Below are 22,373 nucleotides of genomic sequence, written 5' to 3'. Positions count from 1 at the left end.
TGTTTTGTTACTTCCTGGCACACTTCTACAGAACAAATCTGCAAATCTGAAAACAAAAAGCTATGATTTTTTTTACATTATTTTGATCTTTATAATGGCAGTAGAGTTCTATGCTGAACAGGATACTTTTCTTGCTATGTGGAGGAGTGTTGCAAAGTTAATTCAGAAGTGGGAAATTTTTTCTGTTCTTTTATTTGCTAAGGATGAAGGATGTATGGATGCCAATTGTGGATGTTGTTCTTCCCAGCATTTGTAAGGGCTATTTCAAATGCTGCTTTAGATCCTGTTTTTGTTTTCCATTTGTGCCATTTGGAGAATTTAGTCTTGCCAGTTTTCATAAGAGTTTATTTAAGCGGTTCTCTACATTATTATTTTATTGTTTAATCCACCAGTCTGTGAAATTTATCATGTTATTTCCTATAACAAATATAAATTCTGATCCAGTGGTCAAATATGATTGTCATAAATATGAACAAAACCTGCAAAACCTTAACTAAATACATATTATGTGGAAGTACACTTGCTGCTAAGCAAATATTGGGATAAAGCATTTATGGAGTATGTGTTGGAATAAGGAACCCATTACAAAGCTGCAGGCTTTGAAGATCAACCAAGAAAGATGCCTACCACAACAGCATGTTGCAACATGAGCTTGCATGAACAAAACGACCAAAAATGATATGAGGTTGCTTCAATTGATATTGAGTTGCTATGATACAATGTACAAATGAGCGTTGCTTATATAGGCGAGGTGACAACACAGGATTACAACTACTCTTGATATAAACATTAAATGCATGACACAGTATAGTAAATGTCTAAATTAAATATTAAATAATGAGCTATCATCTAACTTCTAGAATGCCATCTAGGATAATGTCTAAATTAAGTATTAATAATGAGCTGTCATCTATCTTTTAGAATGCCACCAAGGATAACTAACTTCATCCTATTCATGACAGAATTTATTTATAACAACTCAATGCCAACGAAGCCTAAGAAAGCTTAATGTGTAAGTGATGTTTACAGTAACACCCTCTCTTAACTTGTAATAACCCTCAGCTGGTTATAACTTTGACAAATTCAAGAAATTTGGCATTTTGACAAACACTTTGCAAGCTAACTCAATATTATGAAAAGTCTCTGTTTTAATTGCATTGAGAACACAAATATATGGAATTCTAAAATAGTTTGAACACAAAAATCACAACTCATGATGTAACCAATTATGTTGAACTTCAATGCTGAAACTTAACTATCATTTGCACTAACATCCACCTTTATTGAATTGAAATTTGACTGTTATCGTGAGTAATGACAATTGGAATTACAAACACAGATATAATTATGAAGAACCTGATATTTGGCCAGATTTAAGTAGCAACCATTTGTAATGATGAATTCGGGCCTCTTGCAAGTGACGTGGGTATATGAATGGACTCACCACCTTGCAGTATAAAAGACAGTCCCAAATAAGACCACTGCTGCTATAATATGAAACATAAGCCTTCAAGCAAATTACCGACTTCCTTTAACAGCAATGCCAAACAAATTCCCAAAATTATTCTTCTCCCTAGATAGAGTATGAACAGTAGGAGATATTAGCAAATAGCTTTATCTCAGCAACTATTTGCAAAGCAATTCTAGAATAACTCTTAGATTCGAATCTACAATAGTTCAGCTGTAGATCCAATGGAACAAGTTATAATTCAGACCCTTAGAATTCAGCGAGGACACAAAAATCAGAACTCAGAAAAAACCACGAAGGCATCAAAAACAAATAAAATATCGAAGCATGCTTTTCCCAATGAAATGAGCTCTCTTTTATAATCTTTCGTTGGCCAAAGTTTCCTAAAAAAGTCCACTTCAGAAATTGTGAAAGTTTCCCAAAAGAACTCAACGTTTGAAATTTTCCAACATACTTTTTAGAAATATCCCTTAATGCTATTATTATAATAATATAAATATCATTATAATAATGAAACTTGATAATTATTGAATAAATAAGAGTTCATGCAATTATTTACGTTATGTACCGCAGGTGATGACCAACTACCAAAGCCACCCACTGCATTGCCAAAAATAGACTTACTAAAAATAGTAAATCCACAACTAGGACCCCCAAAACACCTTGTCAGCTTGTGAGGGTTGCTATGATGAGCTAACTCCAACTACATGGCCTTGCCAAAAATGGGGACATTACATAACTGCAACTTAAGTGAGAAAGATTGTTATGTAAATGATGCAAGACTAATATAAAAGCTCAATATGAAATGGGTCTTGACAACTAGGCCATGTTAGGTACCCATGCACAACTAATCATGCAAAGAATCTCTCACAAATGCAGAAAATTGTAACAAACGATTTTCTCAATGAAAAACAAAGATAGTTTAAATAAACAATTTCCAACATTCGTTGATAAATAACTGATTTCCTTTTCATATTACATTAACTGATTTAACAATTAATTGAGATAACCATAACCTTTTCATTGATCAATTGAAATATAACTAGTATAACGGTTAACTGAAAATAATTGTATCCATGTTCATCTGTACTAACTACATTAACGATTAACTAAACATAATTGTATTTATGATCAACTGAAATAACTAAATTAATGATCAACTGAAATTAAATGTATTTATGATCAACTGAAAGTTACTAGATTAACAATCATTTGAAGACAGCTGAATTATCAATTATCTATCCTTTCTATATACAAGTAAGTAATGCATGTAAAGAAAAGAAGGAAAGAACATACAAGTATCTTCCGGAGGATCTTTAGCTAGTTGTGCAAGCTTTGGCTTGGTAAGAGGAGAAGCATTGACACAGGTTTAACCTCCCAACCTCAGACCATATTTATCCCCACACAATCTATTGAATTTGAAAGACCTTCCCTACCTCGAGATCGCGCTTGGGATGTTCTTAGTCCAGCCACTCGAGCATCCCGGTGTTTAGAATGTCTGCACAGTTATGAAATGAACATGCTTGCATAACTGGCGCCTTTGACATCAAGTGATCATTGGATAGAAACCATGCCTTTAACTACCTTGGCCAAGGATTTCAAATGGGTTCATCGACTCGATCACCACCGCTCGACTTGACAGCAGGTTTCATTACAGGGATGAGCATGATCTATTAAGTATGTTTAATTTAATTTAATTGATCATGTCTGATTTCTCTTCTATTTTCTTGCAGATTCATTCCACCTCTTCACCATTCATGGCTACAGAGTTGGTAAGTCCCAGGTGTTTTGGAATATTATGAGCAATCTACTCTTTTCACCTCTTCACCAATCATGGCTACACTACCAGTGAATCCCAGGTGTTTCTTGGAAAATGAGCAAGCTGCTCTTGGCATAGTTTCTAAAAACATTCATCGATTTGAATATCTTATCATGAACTGTGAGAAAATAAATTATGTTCTTTAGATCAGTAACATACATCCAGGTTTAGTTGTACTCAGAAACTCTTTCTTAAGAGATAATATTCAACTCTTTTTATGATGATTTTGGAACTATGAGAGTTAAGAAGGAAATCATTATCAATGACATGGATTTATACAGTGATCATGGATAAGAAGGAAGTTTCAAAGCCTAGTCGACTGCTATAGAAAAATGAAATAAAGCATTGGTAAATTAAAATCTAAAACGATAACTCATGAACTGATAGGAATTCAGAGTTTTTTGAGAACTTGCAAATTGATTTGAATCAATTTTCCTTCAGTTGTTTGAAGACGTCACCACAGTGAATATGAACTTTTATCCTCAACAAGAATACCTGTACAAGAGGTTGCTTGAACAAAGCTTTACAAATGATATTGTAGGGAATCGTCACAAATAGAATTATGAAATCGGTGTGTTGAAGGTGGAAGTATCTATTGGTAAGGATGTAAATCACTGCAGATAGGAAGTTGGGGGTTCTAGAGGTAGAGATTATTTAAAAAAAATGTAGCAACAAAAGGAGTCAGGTGTATGGAATGTGATGCCGTCTCTTCTCATGGCTTCCATATTTAAATAACAAGTCGTGACTTCTTGGCTTCTGTAGGTTAAAAGATTATTTGCCAAATTATCATGCCAAGTGTTAAATCAGTTGAAAAGGAAAGGAAAAATAGAAGGGATGGAAAAAAGAGTTGGAAAAATTATAATTCACTTATTATTATAATATATATTTACATATGTTCATATAAATATATCAATGGGGTGACATCATTTTATTAAGTTATTATAATATAATGGTGCCATTTCATTTTTATATTTATATGTACGTATATACATATATGTTATAATAATATGATGAAAAATCCTTTACGTTCTATATTTTAATTAGATTACTTTATGTTTTCTTAGATTATTAATTTAATAGCTCGTGTGGGTCTCACAAATGTATCCTGCGTTCAATTCATTGGGTCCTAACCAAAGAAGTTTAAGGTCATACCTGTCAATCCTGATGACTGAACTAAGCGAGCATCCCATTCCGATAATCTCGTTTAGCAATGCTTCCCCCCCTTCATCTTCTCCTACAATCAATCATTCATGAAAACACTGCTGCAATAATAACAATTCTATAATAATTTTCATATAAACATTTAATCATAAATCCAAAATTAAGAAATTGCTAACATCATATAACATTTAATGGTTAACGACCATCTTCATTAAAAGTTAATACAACAGATATAAATAACTACCTACTTTACAATGAAAGATAAATCCGTTAAATTCTACGGTTATGAGCAAATGTAAAATGAGGTCAAAAGTTTGGGATGTAACAAAAATCTTGTGGGCCAAAACTCTTTTCCAAAACAAAGAGATGCAAATCATGTACAAGTGATAGATCATGTGACGTATGGAGGTCTCAACATTAATATGAACTGCATCAGTCACAAGAATACAATATAGTCACCCCTCCAATGAAGGGAAATATGAAGACAACATTGCTCTCCCATAATAAAGTATCCTCAAAATCACTAAAGCAAGTTTGAAGCCAAAGAGAATCCAATTGACAAACATGTCCTCTCTTGGGAGGAGAGAAACCCTATGGTGCATGCAAAAGAAACTCCATTTCTATAAAGAAGGAAGAAGGGAGAAGTCTCAACAATGAAAGCTTTGAAGAATCACGAAGTGTCTCCAATGATGTCTCATCAAGACTAGGAAGAACCCTAATGAAGGAAGAAACAATGGATGAAGGAGACTCAAGATCATTCTCCAAAAATATGCAAAGAGGAGAGTGACTCCCTCAAGTGTCTTCCAAAAATGAGATGCCAAGTCAAATAGATTTGAAAAACTAAATGTGTCCTGTGGTGTTGAAGTCATGGAATCCATGCCAATTATTAATTGTGATGAAGCATGAAATAGGTGATTCGTGATTGGATCTACAAGCCTTTAAGAGGAACTAAATTACTCCCAACACTATTTGGAGGAGACTAAGAGTAACAAATGGTAATTAAGGCCCGTTGGATTTTTTTTATAGTAATTTTTTGATTTGGTGCAGAGTTTTATTTTGATCAAACAAGATTGTTAAGGTTTACGATGGGTTGAGGTCATTGTGAATCAAATCCCTGACGTGCGGCAAAGAGTTGGATTTAAAAACCCAGTTGTGGTTTTTCCATAAAGATCCTCATAAATGAAAACATCATAATATGTAGCCATTGGTATATATATACCTTGTGTGGAAGATTAGTTACATTCTTTTGTTGGCTAAAAGTTTTGTACGTCATTGACCACGACTTACAAAATTGTGACTTTAGGCAACATTTCATGAGGTTTCTCTCTCCTCTTAGCAATAGGGGAGGCTCCCTTCTTACCATAGGTGGCTTCAATAGGAACTTAACTGAAATTACAAAAATTATGGTTCTCTTGATCAATTCCTCTTTTTTCATGAATGATTTGCTTACACCTATAATTTTTCAACTTAACAAAAAGTGTCTTATTGCTACAATAAATACCGGTGACCCTAAAATTGATGTAAGAACAACACCAGGGGCAGCAATTTATTTGTTATATTTTGTGAAATAAAAATAGGAACTCAAAGTCTCCTGCATTTGTCTCGAACAAAGACTTATGTAGAATAACCAGTAAGGCAGAAAGTCTCTTATTGGATCCTCTCAAATTCAATAAAAGCACTTACAATTGAAACCCAAAGTCTTCAAATCTAAGTGATTGCAGCCACTACTATCTATTACAATTTGTCCTCTTGCAACACAGTCTTCAAAAGTTCAAATTAGCTCTAAATGTAATAGGCAGCTCAACGTCTACATGATTAAATCCAAATCCCTCTTGATCAAAGCTCTAAAAGTCAATATCAATATCAAAAATGATGTCACATAACACCTTGAATCAATACAAAACTTGAAAGTAAGTTGCCTCTTTTATTGAAAGAAATCTGATTTACATCCAAGCACAAAGTCTTAGAGTGCACGATACAAACTAGCAGAATTTTCTCGCCTTGCCAAAAGATGATTATTTACAATGAGCTCTCTCCTTTATATAGAAAAATAGGAGAGAGAAAGGTGGATAAAAAAGTGGAACAACCTCAACCACCTTGGCTTATTTCTAACTAACTACTTTGACTCTATTCAAAGTTGCATGCCAGAGGTGATTGCAACTTAACTACATGTGTTGGTTGTACAGGTGCATGTTATCCTGTACTTACAACATAGATGCTCTTTACATGTAGCTTTCCTACTATTATTCTTAAAACATATGAAAATCTGATTTGAAGTATTCACATGGTATCAACCAACTCTCTAAACTTTCATAGGGACTCGCGTACAACTGCAGCATTTGGTTCACCAGTGTGTTGCGAGATCATTGTAACCTTCTTGAGTATGTTTGCTGCTTCGGATATCTCTTTGTTACAAATTTGCATTTGATTTTGCACAACCATTACATGAAGCAGGCACCTGATTGTTTAAACAACTGAGCGCCCGATTTATAAATCATGCACCCAATTCTCAGACAGCCATTGGGGCCCAAAAATAGGTCCATAAGATCCAAAATCAATCATTGCAATCATTCTTCGATAGTCCCAAGATGCAACAACAAAATTGTGGTATATTATTATGTTTTCTTGTCATCTTTTGCATTTTACAAGCTCTGATTGATTTGAATTCAAAATTGGTGCAAACATGGGATAAAAACAATGAAGAAAGAAGAAAAAGAAATTTCTAATAGAGGAGGAGATTGCAACAAACAAAGAGAAGGAAGCACATCAACAATGAGAGAGAAGACAATGAACTAGAGAGTTGAACAATGTTGGGTCTTCAATTTCAAATACATATCCAACACATTGATATTGAAGTCATCCACTTCAAGCTATAAGCGGATGGCCTCTGCAAACTCTGAGAACATCTTCTTGATTCTTGAGTCCGTTATCTTCAGTGACGATTTCGCATGATAGCCCTCGGAATGCTTCTCTGATCGTGCTTTCTTGGTTAGTTATCTTTACTATTGCTTCCTTCACATCTTTTACAAGTACTTGTAAAACTTGCTCTTTGTTGCTCTTCACATGCACATAATAATGGTACATCTCAATAGACGCGATGACTTCGTACTCACACAAGATGTCCAAATCAATCTACGTCATGCTAATCCAGACACCAAGATCCCCATCCAACAACTTGAGTTGATGATTGACTTGAGTGACTTGAGAATGTCATTCAATCCAACATTAGTCTCCTTCCCTTTTGCTGGTGTAACTTCTCTTGACATAGCCAAATGGTGTGCCTATGCAACTATCATATGAAAGTTACATAGTATATGAACATCGTCATATGAAGGGTCCATAACAAACTTGGGTGTGTAAAAACACAGATTCGAGCAAGGTATGTATAGGGAAAGGGTATGGAATGGTTGGAGACAATGAATGAGCAAATGGTTCAAGCTCAGAATGACTAAAAAATGGCTAGAATAGCCAAAAACGGGTTTTTTGGAGTGGATTGCATATGCAGACAATGAGCTTTAAAATGTGCAAATGAGGAGTAAAGTGTAATGAAATGGTAACATAGCATGCTTTGATGGGCATAAATCATGTTACATATCCGGCAAGCATGTGGGGAATTCTTTTTCAACCATAGGGTAGCCATATGGAGGTTCATGGAATGCATATTGGTGGGACTTGCACTTGTGTTCTCATGAGGGGAAAAGGGGGACTTGCTTCTATATTAGAATGAGAATTTATCCCCGATTGTATATGCAAGTAAATGAAACCTTGCATATGCAACTTGAAGAAGATGAAAGAAAAAGAAGAGACAACATATATATAGAAACATGCAAATCCGAAAATGTAAATTGAAAGACTTGCAATAAGAAAAAAAAAGACCAAAATGCCTTAAGAAAAATTAACAAGGAATCATACCATTTTATCAAGAGGCAAGAGAAGAAGTCGTTTTAAACACTTGTGAAAAATCTGAAAATGCAATCAAAGAGATTTCATGGATTTAGAAAGATTGGAAGATAAGTGTTAAATAAATTTCAAATCTTGACACGATCCTTACAAGAGATAAGTCAAAATTCGTAGCTTGCCAAGTGTAGGAAGTTAAAGCAAAAAATTGCATCATTTTAGCAACCATTTTGACCAAAGAATGTTGAACATGCAAAGGATTTGTAAAATGACATCCAAAGCATATTGACTGATTTAAGAGACTTGAATGCAAGCTAGGAAGGATAGAAAATGCTTTCAAACTTACCTTAATCCAAACACTTGCTGTTTTAATGGTCCCAATTGCTCAAAACTAGGGCATTTTTGAGCAAAAACATGCCCTAGATGGGTTGTGAAATGATAGAAAATGCTTTCAAACTTACCTTGATCCAAACACTTGCTGTTTTAATGGTCCCAATTGCTCAGAACTAGAGCCATTTTGAGCAAAAACGCACCCTAGATGGGTTGAGAAATGAAGAAAACACTCAACGAACTCCCTTTTTGAGTAGCCCAATGTGCTCTTTGGGTGATTCTAGGCAAAAACTACCCATAGATCATCAAAACGACTAAGAAATGCTCAAGATATGAGCATTTGAAGGCTGCAAAATCCGTTTTTGGAGAAAAATGCCCCAAAAAGTGAAGTTTTGAAAGCAAAAAGCATGTGTATTTGGGCTAAAAATCGCCACTTTGAGGTGTTTGACAAAAAAACCTCATATGATGAAGTAAAACACACTTTTTGGTTGCATTTACATGTTTTATGAACATATGCAATGACTGAAAAAATCGTCACCATGAGCTTTTGATTAGTAACTTAGTGTAAATCATACTTTTGGGAGGCATTTACATGTTAGAAATACATATAATTGAGTCCAAAATTGCCACTTTGGCTTGAGTGAGGATTTAAGTCATTAAAAATGTATTTTTAAGAGCCATTTACATATTGGGATGATATGCAAATGGGTTAAATTTGCCACTTTGCCTTGTCTCACTTGTAAGACTCAAAAACATATTTTAAAACACATGTAATTAGGCCCAATATTGCCACTTTTGACTAAGCTTTATGGAAGTGGGTTTTCTTTTATCACATACACATGCAATTGGGTCTAAAATCACCACTTGTGTCTAAGTATAAGTATCGTCCTCAGCAAATAAATAGTTTTTTATGTTGCATATGTGAAAAGATATCCTATTGTGTGGAGAGCCAACAAACATAGGGATTAAGCCATGTCAAGAAGATGTGAAAATTGCCATCATATCAAAAGATGGAAACAAGTGACAGGATGAACCAGGAATCATTTCTAGATAATTATCAAAGAGAATGGAGCATATATAATGTTCCGATATGAAGGTGTTGACAACGTTGAAGACAATAATAGGCTAAGTCTTGTATGAAATGACAAACACAGAAGGTGGCACAACCTTTCTGGTAAGTAGGAATTCACATGGAGTGCACAACATAATATGCCAAAGGCAAAGAACGACATCAACGACTCATAAAATAGGACAATACCTTGATAAACGGAAACCGTAAATCCCTTGCTCAATATCCATGAAGGGAAAGATGTAATAACGACAAACATGTATCATATATCAAGGTTTGAAAGACTGTAAGATTGGATGATTTAAAAATCTTGCAATTATGATGCCTTTTGGAGATTATTTGAAATGTAGAACCAATGAACCAATGCTTCTCTGTGATGTTCAATGAGCGGAATTCTTTTGCAAAATCATTCATCCAATACCTAATGAAAGACAAAATGAATAGCTAGAGAAGAAGTGTTGTTGGGGGCGGCTTTGTATGAAATGTTATGCCTAGTGCCCAATGCTGAATTGGCGTTTTGAGATTCCACATCATTCATGTTAAAACAGACTATATGCCGAAGGGCAACATTTGAGTGTTAAGAGTCGGGTGTTGATGCAATACCGTCAATAATGCAATCGGGTATAGTCATTTAAAATTAAGTATAGTCAAAATTTTATTTACCAAGAGGTGCAATTAATATTATTTAACATTAAACCAAGATGATTTATAAATAAAAGGATATGACTCTTTATTTTTGAAAAGTCACATCCTTAAGGATATAAGGATATAAATAGAAGAATTTATGAATTCGAAAAGAGACATTTGAAAAGCAAAAAATGCGAAAGAAGAATACTTGTAAGGAGGAATAAGGAGCTTAAAGCATGGCTTTGTAATATGAGTTCAAATATTTTATTTTAATAATAAAATAAAAGGCCCTCTGTTTATTTTTATTAAAGGCTTGGAGATTTAAATTGCAGTTGATTCTTCCTTTATAATCAATTTCAAAATTCCATAACCAATTTAAATGTCAGATAAGTGGACATGGTCATTTATGGCATTTTAGACTTGATCATTATAGATATAGTGAAATATTGAATTGTTTCTGTGTCTATATCCAATTTGTCTCCCTACCTTAGGAGTTAAAGTGTAATCTAGACTAGTTTAAAATTGTGTATATATACTTGTCTCGATTATTAAATTGTTATAGTTCAAGTACATAGAACTTTATAAAGTTGTACGTGATAATCTTCATTGCAGTTGGCTCTGTTGCCCGGATGAGCAGAGGCATTGGTCTTTTTATTATTGATGTCTACAAAGAATGAAGAGATCCAGTGAAGAAGGCGTGCTTCGAATCAAAACAAGCAATAATTCATTTGGTCTCCATTCTCCCAATGGCTACTTGAGAACTTGAGTTCGTGTGGGAATGCGCCAAGCACTTTGCTTCAAAAAAAAAAAATTAAAGGTGTTGGTGGAAAGTTATTCCGAGTTTACATTCAGACACAATTGAGAATGTCATCAAAGTGTCAGAGACTCCATAATGTGGCAATCTACAAGGAAGAATTCATGACAATTCAAACAAGAAAAAACTTAATCACATTAAGATTTCAAATGATAACTAGAAACTCATCAAAGAGGATGTCGTGGCGCATAATAACAAGAATCCCCAATCCCGTGATCATCACGAAATACAAGGCTTTTGCTGATAGTCTACATGATTGATTCATTCAGAATTAACAATTTTATCTTTTCTTCAAGTGTAGTTTTCTTCTTTGTAGATGCAGAAGATGGATTGCATGTAATCCAATCTCATGTGACTCAAAAGCATGTAATGCAATCGCATGTAATCCAATTACATGTCTTTTAGACATGTAATCCAATAATTCTTCTCACCTAGTTAGACCAGATCAAAGTTGGTTGAGCTGCTCCCACGTTTTCCTCCTTTTTTCTCACTTTTTCCTATATAAGGAGTGCCCCCTTATTGTAAAAATCATCTTTTGTTGTATGCAAGAAAGCTTTGCCAAACTTGTGCAAGCATAACTTTGATTGTGTAGTGCCAATTTGGGAGAAAAGTGAATAAAGGAAGCAATTGATTTCGAAGCAATTGATTTCGAAGCAATTGTGATAGAGCAAATTAGAAGCTTTGACAATAATTTGTGCCTATTGTCTTTGATTCATGTTATTATTGTGTATTCAAGAATAGAGCATAGTGAGTTAATAAGCAATCGGAGTCGAAAATTTGACTGGGAGCGGTTGTGGTAATACATAGAGTAGACGCTTTGACTGTAGCTTGTGTTACCATCTCAAATTCACAAAAAATAGTTAGAATTTCCTTACTTCTAGAAGACTTTGCACCCTAGGGGTAGTGATTTTTCTTATAAATTAGACAAACAGGAGTTAGAGCCAAACCGGTACGCTTTGAATCAGCCTTTGGGTTGGTGTTGGTTTATCGATATCACAATTTCTAGCTACTAGATAAAAGTGTAGTTAGAGATTTCATATTGCCCATTACTCGCTACATGGTTAAGTGGATTCTTTCCTGAAAGTTAAGAGGAAAGAATATTGGTAACACCCCTTATGAACCTCTCAACTTTTTGCTTACCTTGAGTTGGTCTAAGGAACAGTGACAAGGGGACCTTCCTTTTAAGGTAGGAGAGACTTTGTCTCATACGCTGTGGTTGGTCTACCTATTTTGCAATTGGATATCAATAAAATTTTTGGTCACAAGATATCCATCCAACTGTTATGACAGAAGAATGGAATCGATGGCTTGAGTCTAGAACAAAGCAGGAGAAGAGGGTGAAGGAGGCAATGAAGAGAAATCAGTTTTGGAGTGATGCAAAATACATTGTCTCCATCATTACCCCAATGTTTTAAGAGATTAGATATGGAGATGTAGATACACCTAGTCTTGGAGAGGTTTATGAGTGCATTAATAAAACAGTTGGTTGCAAGATATCCACCCAACTATTATAACACAAGAATGGAATTGATGGCCTAAGTTTAGAACAAAACAGGAGAAGAGGGTGAAGGAGACAGTGAAGAGGAATCGATTTTGGAGTGATGCAAAATACATAGTCTCCATCATTACCCCAATGTTCTAGTATATTAGATATGGAGATGCAGATACACCTAGTCTCAGAGAGGTTTATGAGTGCATTGATTCCGTGCTTGGGCAGATGAGGGCTGCTGTGTGTGAGAGAGACCCCACTGTAGCATTCTATATAGGGCATTCTCAACTTATCATTCACCGCAAGTGGGAGAAGTTGAACACTTATTTCCACATGGCTGCCTATGCATTGAACTTGAAGTGGTACAACCTAGGCTTGGTAGCGTCACACCACTTCAGGATGATGAGGTGAAGAATGGGTTCTTTCGGTGCATTACTAGGGTGTATGATAGTGAGACTACTAGTTAGATTTGCATTGGGTGGTTGGAATTTTCCAGTCTTATAGGTAATCCTTAATTCTTGATTCAGTGTTCTAAGTTCATTTTAATATTATGTTGTAAACTTGTAACTTGTAGGATACTCGGATATTGCAAAGGTGGATCTCAAAACTATGGCACAAAAAAATCCCATTTTGTGGTGGAAATGTCATGGATCACAGAAGTCAAAGATCACCTCACTAGTCATCCGATTCCTTTCTCAGGTTTGTAGTTACACCCCTTTATAATCTTAACTTTAAGAGTTTTACTTTACTGATTTATGATTCATTGATTTATCATTTATCTTTTATCACAAATTGTATGTTTGTTTGTTTGTAAGTTGTAACTTTCAAGTTTTTTGTTTCAGGTTTCTAGCTTTCAACTGTAGAGAGGAATTGGTCTACCTATAGCTTCATCTTCCCTGTTAAGAGGAACATACTTACCTCTAAGAGAGTGGAGAAGTTTGTTGTTGTACATAGTTTCTTGCGGCTCAAAGATCACAAGACATGCGAGTACAAGTAGAGCCCAACAACACGATGGGATGTAGAGTCTGTGGATCCCACTCGGATATTGAACAGGTGGATCTCAAAACTATGGAACAAAAAAATCCCATTTTGTGGTGGAAATGTCATGAATCACAGAAGTCAAAGATCACCTCACTAGTCATCCGATTCCTTTCTCAGGTTTGTAGTTCCACCCTTTTATAATCTTAACTTTAAGAGTTTTACTTTACTGATTTATGAGTCATTGATTTATCATTTATCTTTTATCACAAATTGTATGTTTGTTTGTTTGTAAGTTGTAACTTTCAAGTTTTTTATTTCAGGTTTCTAGCTCTCAACTGTAGAGAAGAATTGGTCTACTTATAGCTTCATCTTCTCTGTTAAGAGGAACGTACTTACCTCTAAGAGAGTGGAGAAGTTTGTTGTTGTACATAGTTTCTTGCGGCTCAAAGATCGCAAGACATGCGAGTACAAGTAGAGCCCAACAACACGATGGGATGTAGAGTCTGTGGATCCCACTCAGATTGATGAGGATGACAATGCAATAGAAGTCAACGTAGGGCTAGTTGGTGTTCCTTTGGAGGATTAGGATCTTACCCATGAGGAGTCTAGTAGTTCTAGTGATGAGGACTTTGGTATAGGGGATTATTAGAGAGCTCCCACCCTTACATTCTCATTATTGACATTTTGTTGATTGTAATCACTTTGATGTGGCCATGATACATTATTTCATTTCACTGTTTCATGCTACTCTGCTCATTGCAATCATGAGTATCTTTATAATATATCATATTTGAACAATGAATTTTGAATCTTTCATCTTTGTCATTTGATAGTCAATGGTTGATTTATGTGGTACTATGTATGATTTATATTTTTCATTTATCATTATCATTATTATGTTTAGAAGTTTTACTATGACTATGTTACTAAGTTCAATGGTCATTGGTTATGAACTCATTCTAAGAAGTTATTTGGAATGTCCGTACAGTTATGGACGGACATGTCTACATAACTGGCACCATTGACATCAAGTGATCAATAGATGGTAAACATGCCTTTAAACTACCTTGGCCATGGTTTTTCCTGATGGGTTCAACGACTCGATCACCACCACTTGACTCGACAACAAGAAAACATTAATAAGGACGAAGCATGAGCTATTAAGTAAATGTATTTAGTTTTATTGTATCATATTTGATTCTTTTTCATGTCTTTGCAAATTCCATCTCATATCTAGTATGATATTTCAATTTTCTATATTCAACTATATTTGGTATGTTATAACTTATATTGAAATATCATTTCATAATTAGCATTTCCAGTCACATATGTATGCCATGCAACCTCCCCCCCCCTCTGCACCCCCACTGTCCTTAAATTGAGTGTAACAAACGGTTTTTCATAACAAACAAAGACAGTTTATAAAGAGATTTTCCCCAACTTTGTTAAATAGATAAATGAATTCCTTTTCATATGACATTAACTGTTTTAACTATCAACGATTAACTGAAAATAACTTTATCCATGATTAACTGAAATATCTAGATTAACGATTATCTAAAAATATTTGTATCCATGATCAACTGAAATAACTAGATTAACTATTAACTGAAAATAACTATATCCATGATCATCTGAAATAACTAGATTAACGATTAACTCAGAATAACTATATCCATAATCAACTGAAATAACTAGATTAACGATTAACTATCTTTTCTACATACAAGTAAAGTAAATGCTTATCATGGAAGAAGAAAATAAATATACTAGTATCATCTGGTGGGTCTTTAGGTGGTTGTGTAAGCCTCAACTTTTGGTAAGAGGAGAAGCATTGACTTAGGCTTAACCTCCCAACTTCGGACCATACTTATCTCCAAACAATCTATTGAATAAGAAAGACTCTCCCTCCCCGGGATTGGGCTTGGGATATTCTTAGTCCAGCCATCTGAGCATTTTGGTGTTTAGAATGTCTGCACAGTTATGGACAGACATGTCTGCATAACTGGCACCACTGACATCCAATGATCAATAGATGGTAAACATGCCTTTAAACTACCTTGGCCATGTTTTTTCCTGATGGGTTCAATGACTCGATCACCACTGCTCGACTTGACAATAGGAAAACATTAATAAGGACGAGCATGAGCTATTAAGTAAATGTATTTAGTTTTATTGTATCATATCTTATTCTTTTTCATGTCTTTGCAAATTCCATCTCACCTCTTCACCTTTTTCATGGCTATTCAGCCAGTGAGTCCTAGTTGCTCGGATTCTCAAAGCAATCAACTCTGTCTGATGATTCTCAACTGAATCATGAATTTTATATATTTTCTAGCTTATCATAATCTGTGATTTAGAAGAGTATGTTCTTTAAAACTTGCAACAAATAACATTTGGTTTTGATTATCAAAGATATAGGAAATACGATTTTGTGTCATGGATACTTTATTACTATTGGATAACAACTCCTTAAGTGAGTCAATTAATGGTACTTAAACATGATGGATATATTACAATTGCCTACTGCTAAGAAGTTTGGTTTACAAGAGTAGCTGATAAATAAATACATAAATTACTTGAGGTTGATGGACCACATGACCTGATATATTTCCGGAAAGGTTTGGAGCCCTGCCAAACGCTAATGAGCCAATTCTCTTTCTAAACGATCCTTAGGCGAAATCCACAAAGTGATTTACAGTCACATTTCTCATCAAGAAAGGTATATTGTATTCAAACAGAAAAGGGATTGGCAACGCTAAATTGAATAGAGGTATATCAGATGGTAATGTAGGGATTCTGTGGGTTAGATGGAAGTCGAATGCTTGTAAGATAGAAGTTGGGTGTCAGGAAATAATATCAAAGTTGGATACTTGGGAAATAGAAGTCGGGTGTCTGAAAAATAAAAGATGTCTCCGTCTCTCACTCACGACTTCAATAAAAAGGAAAAGACGTGACTCCTTGGCTTCCGTAACATAAGAATTATCTTGACAATTTAAAATGCCAAGTGTTAAATCGATTTCAAACAAGAAAGAAAATAAAAAGAATGGAAGAAAGTTTGAAGGTTATAATTCGAAAATTATTATGGTTTATATATATCTACGTACATGTAGATATATTGGTGAGGTGGCATCATATTATTATAAGAAAATAACATTATGATGTCACTTCATTTTTATGTCTGTGTATGTACATAAATATATATTATAATAATGTGGTGAAAGATCATCTTATAATCCTTTGAGGTACGTATTAAATTTTAATTAGATTATTTTATGTTCCTTAAATTATTTATTTAATAGCTCATGCGGGTCCTACAGATGTATTCTGAAGTTCAAGTCGCTAGGGCCTTGTCAAGAAGTTTAAGGTCATACCTATCAATCCTATTGACTGGACTAATCTAGTATCCCATTCTGTTGATCTCATTTAGCAATGCCTCCCCCCTTCATCTTCTTTTGCAATCACCCGTGAAACACTTCCATCATAATAACATGTCCCATAATAATTTTCATATAAACAAAAAAAACTTTAATTATTAACCATAATTCCAAAATCAAGCAACTGCTAAACATCATATAAATAATGGTTAACGACCATCTTCATTAACAGTTAATACAACAGATATAAATAACTACCTACTTCACATGATTATGAAAGAAAAACCTGTTAATCCAAAGGCTCTGAGAAAATTTAAAATTAGGTCAAAATTTGGGATGTAACATTGAGGCCCTTTTTTTCCTGTACCGTTGTACCCCCGTGCCAGTGTAACACTAATTAATATTTATGATAGGTTGACTTCATCAATCTCTTTTGGGTGCAGGATGCATCAAGATGATGAGAGAATATATGTTGACTATATAAATGTACATGGACACTTGCAGTCATGGGACTAACTTGATATTACATATCTTCATTAAATGAGAAGATAAAGATATTTAGAGGGAGATTTTTTAGTTTCAAGGGGAGGTTACGTGACCGAGGGAGATATCTTTAGCTTTAGAGTAAGGTTACATCAACTATCCTATTGTAACAACCAGTTTTCCCGGGTCTTAATTAACAACTAACATACTCAAAGAAATAATGTTATAACTTCATTTTCATAGGAAGACAGCTGTTGATGCGAGTTTTGTATCACTTACATAACATATTAGGATTTGAATATTCAATATGGGATATCAAACATGCAACTCCTCTCTTGAAAAGTTATTACTCATGAAGACATAAGCAATAGCTCCAATGTTCCTTACACCGTTGGATACTCGCTCAGTTTTATCGATGTGATTTGCTAGTAATCACGTAGGCAGCCTTACGCTATTCATTCGAGGATGACTTGAACTTTGGTGGGATGAAGGTGATGGTGGCTCGGTTTGTGAAATGTGCGGAGGCAGATAATGTTGATGGTTGCGATGATGGAGGGTGTGTCTGTCGATGATGATGTTGATGGGAAAGCGATGGTTGTGGAAGGTGAATGGATGAGTTCTATCACTTGATCTACTCTAACTTGCTTCTCTAAGCTTCAACTACCTAGCTACTTACTATTCTACTCCTACTCCTATGAATGGAAGGTTAGCAAACAAACGGGGATCGAACCTAATGAGAGCTGACCAGCGGCCTCACTTCCACAGGTGCAATGATTCAAAGGAAAAATAAACTAGTTTACCACACAAAGCTTCCCAACCAGCCGCTAGGATGCTAGTGGCCTAGTATTGATCCCTATCAAACATTTACCAATGCTACCATACAACTATTCATCTACTTTAACTTCACTTAAACAACTTCAAATGAAACCAACTTTAACAACTTGAAAAGAAATCTAACTAAGTGGAAGTAGAAAACATGCAATAATACCCAATGTTCTTAATCAACATGCAAATCGCAACAATGAAAAAGAGAGCAATTTTGGTATTATCTTCGCAACAATTTCTCTGACCCTTTACAAATGAGAGCAAATGGCCTTTTATAGGGGCCAAAAATACAACGGAGGTGGAGATCAAAACAAGATCAACGATCCAAATTGGATCCTCAAAACCCTAATTAGGGTTGCCACCCCATCGGCCAATGAGAAGCTGCCACCTCATCAATGGACCAATGAAAAAAGTGCAAAAAGTGGCAACCAATGAGAAGGCACCAAAATGGTGGCCAATAAAAAATAGACACTTGTCCTATTCTAGAAGAAAGGGGAAATTTGCCACTTGGGCTTACATCAAATGATCTTCTAATATAAATCTTCGCTTTTCTTTCATTTTCTTAGCTAAAGAAATGAACTTAGCTAGCCTTTCGTTAACTTCTTCCATTGGAGGACAAGGTGTGTGCTTCGCCTTGAGTTCCGCTGTCTTTGCCACGTTGTTCGCTGCTTGTAGTATTTTTTTTCGTGATCCTTCTCATATTCTTTTGCAAAATCAATAAAAGCGCTGAGAGAGGGAAGGGTGCCCAAATGCTTTTTCTTGATAGCAACCTTTCCCAACTAAACCAACCTCAATCCAAAATCTGTTTCATTGACATCCTCTTCTCTGATATCCTCAAAATCAAGTAACACTCCAATGTTGCTCAACATGGTTGAAATAGAAGTATTGATGCTTGGCTTGTGATGTGCAACTGCCTTTTGTATATCCTTTTATTGTACCACCATTGGTATCGGTTATTCGCCTCATTTTCAAGAAGGGAGTTTTCGACATCATATCCTCTGTCTTTCTCAGTGTTTGCCCGCTTGGGATTCTTACTTGCACTATCATCCTCCATGCTTGTCGTCCTATTACGGGATGGTAGAGTGGTGGACCAAAAAGCAAGAAGAACCAAGCGGAGCAATCCTTAGACTAGAACGAAAGATGGATGTCAGCTTAAGGACCCTTTGCAACTCTAAATGATTTGAAATTACCTCTACCTATAGCCAAGGGGGATTGTCCTTCCTTCAGTCTGTCCCTCATCCGTATCATGTCCACTGTACAGATATTGGTGTTGGTTATTCTCTTCATTTTGAAGAAGAAGGAAGTATTGGGCGTCGTATCCTCTTTGTCTTTCTTAGTGTTCGCCCGCTTGGGATTCTTACTTGCACTATCATCCTCCATGCTCGTCGCCCTATTACGGGATGGTAGAGTGGTAGACCAAAAGGCAAGAAGAACCAAACGGAGCAATCCTTAGACTAGAACGAAAGATGGATGTCAGCTTAAGCACTCCTTGCAACTCTAGATGATGAAAATTCACCTTAACCGATAAACTTACAGCGACTTTTCGGAACCTAGGATATGACTTTCAAGTAGTTCAAATCCCTTGCAAATTAGGAATTTACCATGCAATTCACCTACAAATAAAATTTCCCAACCTAGGGCAAAAATTGCAGGCACTTGCAAAAATCAGAATTTTATCTCCCACAAATTTTGGCTCCCATAAATTTCGGCTCCCACAAAATTCGGCCTCCACAAATTTTGGCTCCCACAAAATTTGCCCAAGTCTGAAAAAAATCTGCTCCTCCACAAAATTCGCCCACATGGAGAGGAAGAAATGATTTGTGAAAATGAAATGGGGAGGAGACTCCCTTTATAGCCAATTTTCTTTCTCCATAAAGCTGGCCTACATGGTCTAGGAGAAAACAAAAAACAAAAATTAAATTCAAGTTAAGGCCCACAATTAAATACTTAGCTTAAAAAAATTAATTTTGCCAAAAGAAAATTGCACTTTTAAATTTACCAATTAGCTCCAATTGCGAAAGGAAATTAAATGGCCTTGAGGGTGTTAAATATTTCCATTTAATGAGGGTTTAGTAATTAATACGTCATTAAACTTGGATTTTGGCTAACCAAAAGCCATTTTTTCAATATTAAATTACCAAATTCATTAAAAACTTAAAAGTTTTCAAGGCAATTAATCCGATTAAAGCTAATTTTTTGCAATTTTCTACCAAATCGATTTTGCCAAGCTAAAAATAAAAAATAAAAAATAAAAATTGCATTTAGAACCAAAAATTGATTTTTTGCACTTTTCCTAAACAAAATTAAAAAATTTTCACCAAAGAAAAATTTGAGATTTTCCAAAAACTTAAGTCTAAAGAAATTTCGCTTTTAAAAATTATCTAAATTTACAGAGTTAAAACCAAATTTTCAAAAGAAAACGTCGAAGTACAAAATTCACAACTTTATCCTGCCAAGTTGAAATTAAATTAGAAAATTATTCGGCCTAGGGACAAAATTGATAGCTTTGGAAAATCAAGTTAAGAAAACTGGGTGAAAATAAGCTAAGACTCCCCATATCTGTCCTGAAGGTACCAAGGTGTGAAATTTTCAAAACTCAAAAATTTTGGACAATCCAAAAATTTGCCGAGGTGATTAAAAGAAAAAGGGGGGTCCCCAAAAATTTTGGGGTGATGGTGTGAAAATCTCACAACAACAGTTAAATTAGTTTCGTTCATATGAAAGAGATTGACGCTTAAAATCAGTTAAAAAATTTCTTAACTAAGAACTTAAAACACCATCAATGAATTTACTATAGAAATTAAAATCCACATACCATGAAATTTGAACCAAGAAATCATTGTAGGGATGCTTCTGCAACCACCTAGGTTAGTCCATAAATACCACTATAACAATATCAAATAACAACTACCATCCAATACTGCTATATCAGAATCAAATGACAATTACCATTAAACACCACTATGTCAGTTAGGGCATCACATACCACTGTATCAATTAGGGCATCGATTACCATTAGATCATTTAGGGCATCATATACCACTGTATCAATTAGGGCTTTAGATACCATTGAATCAATTAGGGCTTCAAATACCACTGTATCATTTAGGGCTCCAGATACCACTGAATCAGTTAGGGCTCTACATACCACTGAATCAATTAGGGCTTCAGATACCACTATATCATTCCTTTCCTTCCGATTTCTTAACTGTCGCAATAATTTAAGATTAGAAGATATGTTCATAATCATTATTCTTATATATTCAAAAACTGAATAACAATCCTATAGATGTATTCCATATTCAATTAGAAGATCAATCGATCTAACTGGTTGCCAATTATATTGACGATAAGAATTGCTTTCATTTTAAGAAATAATTGTAATGATGATACAACTCCATTAATCTTACCTTCTACTTGAATATACATCATAAGAGCAAATTTAACTGTTTTCGACAAACATTTGAATGCATAGCTTATCTTTGTCTGTTGCACATCCGACAACTTGTGGAGAGGTGAAACATTGTCAGGGGCTTAACCACTCAACCTCGGACCCTAACTTATCCCCACACAATCTCTATCGAGAAAGACCCTCCCTACCCGAAATAGACAGGGAACATTTTGTCATCCATTGAGTATCCTGGTATCTAATCACACCACTTAACTTTATAGTAGGAGAATACAATAAACATGACCATGCATGAGCTATGAAATGTTTCCTTCTAAAAAATAATAAACATTGTTATATCACATCTGATTCTATTTTCTTGATATTATAAATCTCTTTCTCCCACCTCTTCACCCTTTTCCTTGGCTATACAGTCGGGTGAGCCCCAAGTGTTTGAATTCTCAGAACAACCGGTTCTTTCTGTTGATTCTCAACTGTTTCATAATTAACATATATTCTAACTTATCACAATCTGTGATTTGAGAGATTATATTCCTTAAAGATTTTAGAATTGATTGTTTAATTTTAATATCCAGTGGCATAATGATTTATGGATCCATACTACGGTTACTTGGTTATCATTGG

The 22,373-nt window shown here is 34.9% G+C and overlaps 1 protein-coding gene across 3 annotated transcripts in view; it reads left to right on the top strand.

Annotated features, from left to right (window-relative positions):
• Window positions 1–22,373, top strand: part of LOC149562021 (Wound-responsive family protein) — a 120,761-nt gene that overhangs the window by 27,591 nt on the left and 70,797 nt on the right. The window lies entirely within an intron of this gene.

The sequence above is a fragment of the Cupressus sempervirens genome, chromosome 4, assembly GCF_028749045.1.
Source record: "Cupressus sempervirens isolate cs-2001-9-10 chromosome 4, ASM2874904v1, whole genome shotgun sequence".
Lineage (NCBI taxonomy): Eukaryota > Viridiplantae > Streptophyta > Pinopsida > Cupressales > Cupressaceae > Cupressus > Cupressus sempervirens.
Note: the sequence above shows the minus strand (reverse complement) of the source record. Positions and strands in the feature narration are given on the sequence as shown.